This window comes from Salvia hispanica, chromosome 1, assembly GCF_029641045.1.
Source record: "Salvia hispanica isolate PSC_SH4W2 chromosome 1, Shi_PSC_v1, whole genome shotgun sequence".
NCBI lineage: Eukaryota > Viridiplantae > Streptophyta > Magnoliopsida > Lamiales > Lamiaceae > Salvia > Salvia hispanica.
Genome location: NC_142692.1, coordinates 56,896,020 through 56,906,739, shown reverse-complemented (window position 1 = coordinate 56,906,739; position 10,720 = coordinate 56,896,020). Strand labels below are relative to the sequence as shown.

Sequence of the window (10,720 nt, the reverse complement as noted above, 5' to 3'; positions counted from 1 at the left end):
TAAACATTAAAGAAACTACCAACATCAGTACCTTCTACAAAGCACGAGTTGTGGACAGAGCGTCTCTAGTCTAGCACATCACAAGGTGTAATGTTGTTCCAACGTGTTGGAAAAGTGTCCAAGAAATTGGAGTTGAGTACTGAGGCATGTTTTAGGGTTTGTCCCAAATGATGTAAGGTTATAAGTTCTGTAATCTTCAAAGATATAATTCTTGTATGAAGATCAAGAGATGAACTTCAAGCCTAACAACGTGATAACTCTCAAAATAAAGAGAGAGATATCGGATTTTCCACATTACCAAAAAGTCATACCATTAGAAACTTTTGCACTAATAAAATCAACTTCAATACCTAAGATTGTAAGAACCATGTCGTAGTGGGAGCGTTCCACTGGAACACAACAAGTTCATGGGTCTAAGAGTGTCGTAAGACTCAGTCTTAGATTAACTTGAACATAATCCCTTAAACTACAATGTAGTATTGGTTAATTTGGATAATCATCTTTGAAAAGGTGATAGATATCATATTACAATCTAAAATAGACAACATATTTTACAAGACTTGCAATACTACCTACAGGCTGTGTCAGTCAGTGGGAGCAAGTATCCTTGCAAGTGTAAATGTGGATATCAAATGGCTAGACAATGACAATGGGTTATGCCCAGAGAGAATTATCTTCTCGCTATCGTTGTGCCAGGATTTATTCGATCATATTGTCTGTTAGAACTTACATAAATAAATCATCTACTAGAACATTCTAATGGATATGTAATTAAGGGCAAGAAACGCATGATTGGATGCTTATATAGACCTTCGTGGTCTTAGGCTAGCATCTAAATCAGAGGATATGTGTTTTATTAAAATTGTCAAAAGTTTGGAATTTGACTTGTGTCCTTAACAGTGTTGTAAGCACAAGGAAGTTGAAAGTGCATTACATATGGTATTATTGGTACTCTACGATGATGAAATCTACAAAAGTTGCAAACAACTAAGATTGGCATCTGGCGTAGGAAACTGGTTGTCTGCCCAGTTTAAGATAAAGGATTTAAGAGCAACTAATTACATTCATAGCATCTAAGTCCTTTTAAGATACTAGAACATTCTAATGGATATGTAATTAAGGGCAAGAAACGCATGATTGGAAGCTTATATAGACCTGCGTGGTCTTAGGCAAGCATCTAAATCATGTTTTTATCAAAATTGTCAAAAATTTGGAATTTGACTTAACAGTGTTGTAAGCACAAGGAAGTTGAAAGTGCATTACATATGGTATTATTGGTACTCTACGATGATGAAATCTACAAAAGTTGCAAACAACTAAGATTGGCATCTGGCGTAGGAAACTGGTTGTCTGCCCAGTTTAAGATAAAGGATTTAAGAGAAACTAATTACATTCTTAGCTTGCTAGAAAGAATGTTGAGATTCTCTTAGGAATCCTATATCTACACATTGCTTGGAACATTTTAGCATTAGAAATTCCATGAAAAGGTTTTATACCTTTCAGGATGGAATTGTCTTGTCTCTAGTCAAGTGTCGTTTGACTAGTTTTAGAGATAGTTGTCTCATGTATGCTATAATGTGTACTAAGTTTGATATTAGTTGTGCTTATGCATGATAAACGTATATCATATTAACCATGGCAAAGGACTTTGATTGAGGTAAAAAGTATACCATAGTACTTGAGAAAGACTAATTGCTATATTCTAGTTTACCAGTCATTCATGTAATGTCCTTGGGGTTACACTGACTTAGTTTTATGACTAATCAGTGATCGAGTAACTCATCCTCTGAATATGTGTTTACCTTAGGAGTATCTTCCTATTTGCTTTAATAGAGGCTTTCGAGACCGACCCCTCTCCGGATAATAGAGCTAATGTCAACAAGAACATTGCCCAATACATCCTCCTCTTGAAAATGGAAGAAGACTTTTGGAGACAAAAGGCGTCTATCCGATGGTTAAAGGATGGTGACAGAAATACCAATTCTATCAAAGTTGGGTTAAGCAGAAGAGAGCCCGGCTCCACATTCATGAGATCCACGAGAGAGGCCAGCTCATCACAGACGAGACGGAGGTGCGGAACTTAGCAGCTCGCTTCTTCCAAAGCCTTCTTGCACCGGAACCAATGGACCTCGCGGAGCCGGATTTAAACCTGATACATCAACTCCCGGATGACACCAATCTGGAGGGGCTCATAGCACAACCTTCGGAAGAGTAGGTAAAACGTGCTGTATTTGATATCTCGGGGGATAGTGCTCCGGGCCCGGATGGTTTCACGGCTACGTTCTACCAGCAGCACTGTTGGGGCATTGTGGAGGCTGTGAGGCAGTTTTTTAATGGTGCTTTCTTGCCGCGTAGCATCACCGCAACATCTATTGTGCTCCTTCCAAAGAAAGACAATCCGGAAGCATGGTCGGACTATCGACCAATTAGCCTATGCAATGTCTCAAACAAGATCTTTACAAAGATCCTTTCGGCAAGGCTTGCGCCGATTCTCCCCAAGGTAATCGCGCCGAATCAAAGTGGGTTTGTTAAGGGAAGATTACTGAACGACAATGTGTTGTTGGCGCAAGAAATGTTCCATGAACTTCACAGGAACAATCCTACGCCTAACGTTGCTCTTAAGCTAGATATGGCAAAAGCTTATGATAGAGTCCAGTGGTCGTTCCTCATTAAAATCCTCAAACGCATGGGCTTCCCTGATGCGTGGCTGAGCATGATTGAAAGATGCATTGGCTCTTGCTGGTTCTCAATCCTTGTGAACGGAGCGCCGGCGGGTTTCTTCAGGTCAACCCGGGGGTTGAGGCAAGGCGACCCCATTTCCCCTGCTCTTTTCGTCATTGCTGTAGATTATATATCAAGAAGTTTGGACCAGCTGATCCTTTTTTTTTTTTTTTTTTTTTTTTGAAAAAATACAATCTCCCTCAATCAAATTATATTGTCACAAATTATGAAAGATTTGAGTATCATTGTGTGTTTTTGGACCAAAATTCTGACAGTCTACATAATTTAACACTGAAAAACTGCTTCTTACTACACCACATCTATTAAAATGTAGTTATCTTAATTTGATCTAGTCTTCCTCTTCTTCTTCTGCATCTTGTACGTCTCGTACAGATTTAGAGACTGCCTTGTGCGGTCCATCTCGGATCTTAACCTCTCGTTTTCTTGGATATCGCGTAGCAATGAGAAGTGTTTGGAAAGTTTACTTCTAATTGCATTTTCATCAATTTCATCTGAAGAATTTAGGTCTAATCCTTGGACAGGCACGCTGTCGCTTACCTTTCTCTTGTTATTGGTTCTTTTTATGGCACTAGGTGTGGCAAATGACTCGTTTTCCTTTAATAACTCCGTGTACGCTTGTTGTGGAGAGGCATGGACACGAAAGACCTGGTTTGTGTTGGCGTTCATGGTTGAGATAGTGGCCGCGATTGATGAAACAGAAGGGTGATAGTGTTTCATCAGAAGGTTAAGCTCCCAAAGGACTGAAGCTAGTGCGCCACAAAGGTTCGGGTCCAGCACTTGAGGTTGGAATTTTGCAATTGCACCAGCAACAGATCCACCTCCAGCATCGTTTTCCAACAGATTACGGCATTTAGCATTCTTCTGAAGAAGATGCTTCACAGTGACCACAGCCATGGACTCAGCCGGCCTAAAGCATAATGCGAATGTAGCCAACCGCTTTATAAATGCAGCAGCTCGTTGCATATCATGCTGTCTTTCATCGCACAGCATTATCTTCAGGGCTTCAGCCAACAAATCCCCATCATCCCTTCCTGGCTGGTATTCGAGTATAAGATTGTATAACTGGATAAAAAACTCCTGTAGATCAACATTCAGAGCATCTAGGTTGTTCCTCATCACTTTGAAAGCAACAATACAGCACCGTAACCGTTCCGACACTGTTAGCTGACAAGAGGAATTCTCGGAATAATCTGCGGACTTATTGCCATTCCCAGCAAGTTTTCTCAGACATTGCATGAGATCAGCCATAAAATCCAAGTCAATTAGATGAGCAAACTTTCCAATTCCATTCAAACAAGGATCGAGTAGGGGATGGCTTCCAAATGCACCATGTACTGAACCTTCAGATTTTGGCTGCACAGTATGTTTTAGTACGCGGAAGAATGTCTGAAATACAGCAGAGAGAGTTTGTGACTGCATTTTCCTTCGCTCTTGGGGATCTTGATCAGATGAAACGGCTTTGTAGTCTGCATTTACCTCCTCTCTAGTCTTTGACATCATCTCTTTCCTACTCTTCTTCCTGTCATTTTCCGGCTTTTGATTTGACTCATCCGAACCTTTTCTCTTCTTGAATTTTTTGTATTTTGCTTTTTTATCCATATCAGATCTTTCTGGTTTTCCAAGATCCTCATCGAATGACAGAGACAAGAAAACTTCTAAGGAATCTGGATGCAGTTGGCAGTTGTGGCTTTTTACAAGTTCTGCAATCCTTCTTACAGCTTCCACAGTAACTTCACCACCATGTTTGCCTTCATTAGTGAAAAGTGACTTCACGGCAGAGCAACAAAGTTTTCTTATAACATCATCTTGGGAACTTATATCTTTAACAACGGCAGCCAACAAGCTCTCACGATAGTTGAAGTGTGGGACTGCTGCAAGCAAAGTACATAAGCAACGGGTGGCCACAAGTTGATAAGCTGTTTGTTGCTGCAGTGCTACCAACTTCTGAACATAAGCCTTGTATGCGGACAAAAGCGTGGACTCATAAAATCTCATCTTCTTAACATCCTTTGAAACCTTCATCTCTTGTTCCTTTTCAGTAGGCAGCCTGATCCGATAACCTGGAATGATGTCTTTGAAGACAGCCAACAAAGATTTAAGCCCAAGTATGACAATGGTACTGTCTCCATCTTTTGAAATCTCCAGCATCTCTTTTAAAAGCCTAATATTGGACTCTGGATCAGCAAGTAGAGTGGTACCCAACTCAGCAAACTTATATTTCTTCTTCTCATTTGCTTCTTCAGCTGTCAGATCTTTTTTCACTTCATCCAATACTTCTTCCTGAGGAGTTTGCTGCACTTCCTCCTCCTTAGCTTGTTTCTTCGCCTCTTTCCTCAATTTCTTAGTCTTCAACCGTTTCTCTGCTTTCGTTGGCTTCACCAGAGCTGGGTCCTTAATCGATTCCCCAGACTCTTCTGCAGCCTCTTTTGGCTCCTTCACTACTCTTCTATAGTATAACTGTCCATCCTCCGTTTTCAACAGAAGTGCATCAATCGGATCAACCTCCAACGTATTCTCTTCTTTCTCTTTGTTTTCCAATTTCTTCCTCAACTTCTTCTCATACAACAGTTCTAGAGCTCCTTCATTGGCATCAGCCACTCGACTAACATGCTTGGTGAGAGAAGGAGTGTCAATTTTGGACATAAAATTAGCATAATCTGAATGCTGGTGGACAAAATCGAAATCCTCGTCAGAAACTTCAACTTCTTCATCGGGAACTTCTGGAGGAAGGTCAGGCGGTAGTATTATCTTCTGCTTCTTCTTCCCCATTTTGACAAAATTTCGTCGGAGAAGAAAAGAAGAGAGGATTCGTCGGAAAAGAGGAAGCAATTCGTTCCCTTGGACCAGCTGATCCTTGGCAAGAAAGAAATGGTTTTTAAGTCCTCTCGCGGCAGTGCCGAAGTGAGCCACCTTGCATATGCCGATGACATCCTAATCTTCACCCGAGCGGCACCAGGGTCTCTCCGTCGCCACAAAGCTTGTCTTCATGACTACACAGCAGCCTCGGCCCAATAGATTAACATCACGAAGAGCAGCTTTTATATCACTGAAGCTCATGAGGCAATGGGCTGCGATTATCGAGCTGGAAGGGGGGTTCTCGAGAGGGTCTTTCCCCTTTCTGTATCTTGGGGTGCCCATTTATAAAGGCTTTTAAGCGTACAGACATGTTCCAATTCCTACGGAAAAAAATTTCAAAGAGAATCTCCGGGTGGGCTCATAGACACTTATCCTTCGGTGGGCGGCTGACTCTCATTAGGAGCACGCTTGAAGCGATTCCAATTCACCTTTTCCAAGCCATTGAGCCCACAAAGACTGCCATGCACTGTCTTGAACAACAGTTGGCTTGCTTCTTTTGGGGTGCCACCAATGAGAAGAAGAAGACGCCCTGGATTGGATGGGAACAAATTTGTCTCTCGACGGCGGAGGGGAGTCTTGGGATTAGACGGTTCGAAGAGGTCCTCCGAGCCTTCAGCATCAAACTCTGGTGGAGATTTAGGGAACAAAACTCCCTGTGGGCTACTCATATCTATAGCAAATACTGCTCCAAAAAATCGCCAATGACCGCACACTCCTCGGGGTGTAATAGCTCGACGTGGAGAAGACTTACTAAGGCCTGGCCCCATGCCAACCCGAACATTAGATGGATCATTAGAGACGGCAAAGTTCTGTTTTGGGACGACATTTGGCTGGGTGAAAGACCGCTGAGAGAAGTGGTTTTGGACACGAGAGGGAACCCCCGGAGCAGAGTCTTGGACTTCTGGAGCGAGGGCACTGGGACCTTGCGAAATTGTCATTAGCTCAGAATCAGTCAGGCATCAATAGAATCTGTTAAGATTATTCGATTGGAATATCCTAGAGTGACAGAATGTTTTGAGTGATCAAAAGATCCTCAAATAGTTTCTGACTCAAGTCATCGCCTAAAGTAATAAGAAATGACTACAAGAAGGTTTAACTGAAAAATAGAAAATCTTTAGAATAATAGTCGTTGTATTACTGTTAGAGGAAAGTAACATGATAGATGACGAAATGGGAGAGCCTGAATTATCAACAAAGTTTGTTTAAAGCGAGAAAAGATGCTTTGTGAGTTGGATTGACCTGTTTTATAGAAGGACAAAGTACATGACAATGCAACTTCTAAGTAAGAGATCTTGATCCAGTTAGGTTTTTGTTGCAGTGGGAGCTATTAATGCTCAACTATTATTTTATGGTTGACGCTTAAGGCATCATAGTATTAAAATAATATAAGTGCGACAAGGTTGAGTATTCAACAACACATCAACTTTTTAATCATTGAATGATAAAGTATCTATTGCTCTTAGTCTTAAGGCCAAGAAAATACTTTGCAATTGTTCGAACTGATCTAGACTATCAAGTTTAACATTTCGTTAAATAGCTTGAGAGTTGAGAAAGTCTTTTGATGCACTATGAGATAGAATCATTTGATTTTTCAAGAGATTCAGAATACTTATAGAAGTGCAACATAGAAAGACTAGCAAGTCTCAATGGTTTACACCATAAGGAGACGAGCAAAGGGTTATGATCAGTAGTGGGAGTCTAATCTCCACTAACGAATCCAAGCATTCATCTAATCAATGGGATACTTATGTAGGAATGGAAGTCTCTCTAAGACAAGTTTGATTAAGTGATGAGTTGTACTCATTAAAATCTTATCATTGATGGGATAAACATTAAAGAAACTACCAACATCAGTACCTTCTACAAAGCACGAGTTGTGGACAGAGCGTCTCTAGTCTAGCACATCACAAGGTGTAATGTTGTTCCAACGTGTTGGAAAAGTGTCCAAGAAATTGGAGTTGAGTACTGAGGCATGTTTTAGGGTTTGTCCCAAATGATGTAAGGTTATAAGTTCTGTAATCTTCAAAGATATAATTCTTGTATGAAGATCAAGAGATGAACTTCAAGCCTAACAACGTGATAACTCTCAAAATAAAGAGAGAGATATCGGATTTTCCACATTACCAAAAAGTCATACCATTAGAAACTTTTGCACTAATAAAATCAACTTCAATACCTAAGATTGTAAGAACCATGTCGTAGTGGGAGCGTTCCACTGGAACACAACAAGTTCATGGGTCTAAGAGTGTCGTAAGACTCAGTCTTAGATTAACTTGAACATAATCCCTTAAACTACAATGTAGTATTGGTTAATTTGGATAATCATCTTTGAAAAGGTGATAGATATCATATTACAATCTAAAATAGACAACATATTTTACAAGACTTGCAATACTACCTACAGGCTGTGTCAGTCAGTGGGAGCAAGTATCCTTGCAAGTGTAAATGTGGATATCAAATGGCTAGACAATGACAATGGGTTATGCCCAGAGAGAATTATCTTCTCGCTATCGTTGTGCCAGGATTTATTCGATCATATTGTCTGTTAGAACTTACATAAATAAATCATCTACTAGAACATTCTAATGGATATGTAATTAAGGGCAAGAAACGCATGATTGGATGCTTATATAGACCTTCGTGGTCTTAGGCTAGCATCTAAATCAGAGGATATGTGTTTTATTAAAATTGTCAAAAGTTTGGAATTTGACTTGTGTCCTTAACAGTGTTGTAAGCACAAGGAAGTTGAAAGTGCATTACATATGGTATTATTGGTACTCTACGATGATGAAATCTACAAAAGTTGCAAACAACTAAGATTGGCATCTGGCGTAGGAAACTGGTTGTCTGCCCAGTTTAAGATAAAGGATTTAAGAGCAACTAATTACATTCATAGCATCTAAGTCCTTTTAAGATACTAGAACATTCTAATGGATATGTAATTAAGGGCAAGAAACGCATGATTGGAAGCTTATATAGACCTGCGTGGTCTTAGGCAAGCATCTAAATCATGTTTTTATCAAAATTGTCAAAAATTTGGAATTTGACTTAACAGTGTTGTAAGCACAAGGAAGTTGAAAGTGCATTACATATGGTATTATTGGTACTCTACGATGATGAAATCTACAAAAGTTGCAAACAACTAAGATTGGCATCTGGCGTAGGAAACTGGTTGTCTGCCCAGTTTAAGATAAAGGATTTAGGAGAAACTAATTACATTCTTAGCTTGCTAGAAAGAATGTTGAGATTCTCTTAGGAATCCTATATCTACACATTGCTTGGAACATTTTAGCATTAGAAATTCCATGAAAAGGTTTTATACCTTTCAGGATGGAATTGTCTTGTCTCTAGTCAAGTGTCGTTTGACTAGTTTTAGAGATAGTTGTCTCATGTATGCTATAATGTGTACTAAGTTTGATATTAGTTGTGCTTATGCATGATAAACGTATATCATATTAACCATGGCAAAGGACTTTGATTGAGGTAAAAAGTATACCATAGTACTTGAGAAAGACTAATTGCTATATTCTAGTTTACCAGTCATTCATGTAATGTCCTTGGGGTTACACTGACTTAGTTTTATGACTAATCAGTGATCGAGTAACTCATCCTCTGAATATGTGTTTACCTTAGGAGTATCTTCCTATTTGCTTTAATAGAGGCTTTCGAGACCGACCCCTCTCCGGATAATAGAGCTAATGTCAACAAGAACATTGCCCAATACATCCTCCTCTTGAAAATGGAAGAAGACTTTTGGAGACAAAAGGCGTCTATCCGATGGTTAAAGGATGGTGACAGAAATACCAATTCTATCAAAGTTGGGTTAAGCAGAAGAGAGCCCGGCTCCACATTCATGAGATCCACGAGAGAGGCCAGCTCATCACAGACGAGACGGAGGTGCGGAACTTAGCAGCTCGCTTCTTCCAAAGCCTTCTTGCACCGGAACCAATGGACCTCGCGGAGCCGGATTTAAACCTGATACATCAACTCCCGGATGACACCAATCTGGAGGGGCTCATAGCACAACCTTCGGAAGAGTAGGTAAAACGTGCTGTATTTGATATCTCGGGGGATAGTGCTCCGGGCCCGGATGGTTTCACGGCTACGTTCTACCAACAGCACTGTTGGGGCATTGTGGAGGCTGTGAGGCAGTTTTTTAATGGTGCTTTCTTGCCGCGTAGCATCACCGCAACATCTATTGTGCTCCTTCCAAAGAAAGACAATCCGGAAGCATTGTCGGACTATCGACCAATTAGCCTATGCAATGTCTCAAACAAGATCTTTACAAAGATCCTTTCGGCAAGGCTTGCGCCGATTCTCCCCAAGGTAATCGCGCCGAATCAAAGTGGGTTTGTTAAGGGAAGATTACTGAACGACAATGTGTTGTTGGCGCAAGAAATGTTCCATGAACTTCACAGGAACAATCCTACGCCTAACGTTGCTCTTAAGCTAGATATGGCAAAAGCTTATGATAGAGTCCAGTGGTCGTTCCTCATTAAAATCCTCAAACGCATGGGCTTCCCTGATGCGTGGCTGAGCATGATTGAAAGATGCATTGGCTCTTGCTGGTTCTCAATCCTTGTGAACGGAGCGCCGGCGGGCTTCTTCAGGTCAACTCGGGGGTTGAGGCAAGGCGACCCCATTTCCCCTGCTCGTTTCGTCATTGCTGTAGATTATTTATCAAGAAGTTTGGACCAGCTGATCCTTGGCAAGAAAGAAATGGTTTTTAAGTCCTCTCGCGGCAGTGCCGAAGTGAGCCACCTTGCATATGCCGATGACATCCTAATCTTCACCCAAGCGGCACCAGGGTCTCTCCGTCGCCTCAAAGCTTGTCTTCATGACTACACAGCAGCCTCGGCCCAACAGATTAACATCACGAAGAGCAGCTTTTATATCACTGAAGCTCACGAGCAATGGGCTGCGATTATCGAGGTGGAAGGGGGGTTCTCGAGAGGGTCTTCCCCTTTCTGTATCTTGGGGTGCCCATTTATAAAGGCTTTTAAGCGTACAGACATGTTCCAATTCCTACGGGAAAAAATTTCAAAGAGAATCTCCGGGTGGGCTCATAGACACTTATCCTTCGGTGGGCGGCTGACTCTCATTAGGAGCACGCTTGAAGCGA

At 41.1% G+C, this 10,720-nt stretch overlaps 1 pseudogene; it reads right to left on the bottom strand.

The window, feature by feature from the left end:
• Positions 1-2,917: 2,917 nt before the first annotated feature.
• On the bottom strand, positions 2,918-5,534 carry LOC125220335 (nucleolar complex-associated protein 3 pseudogene; annotated as a pseudogene).
• Positions 5,535-10,720: the final 5,186 nt, after the last annotated feature.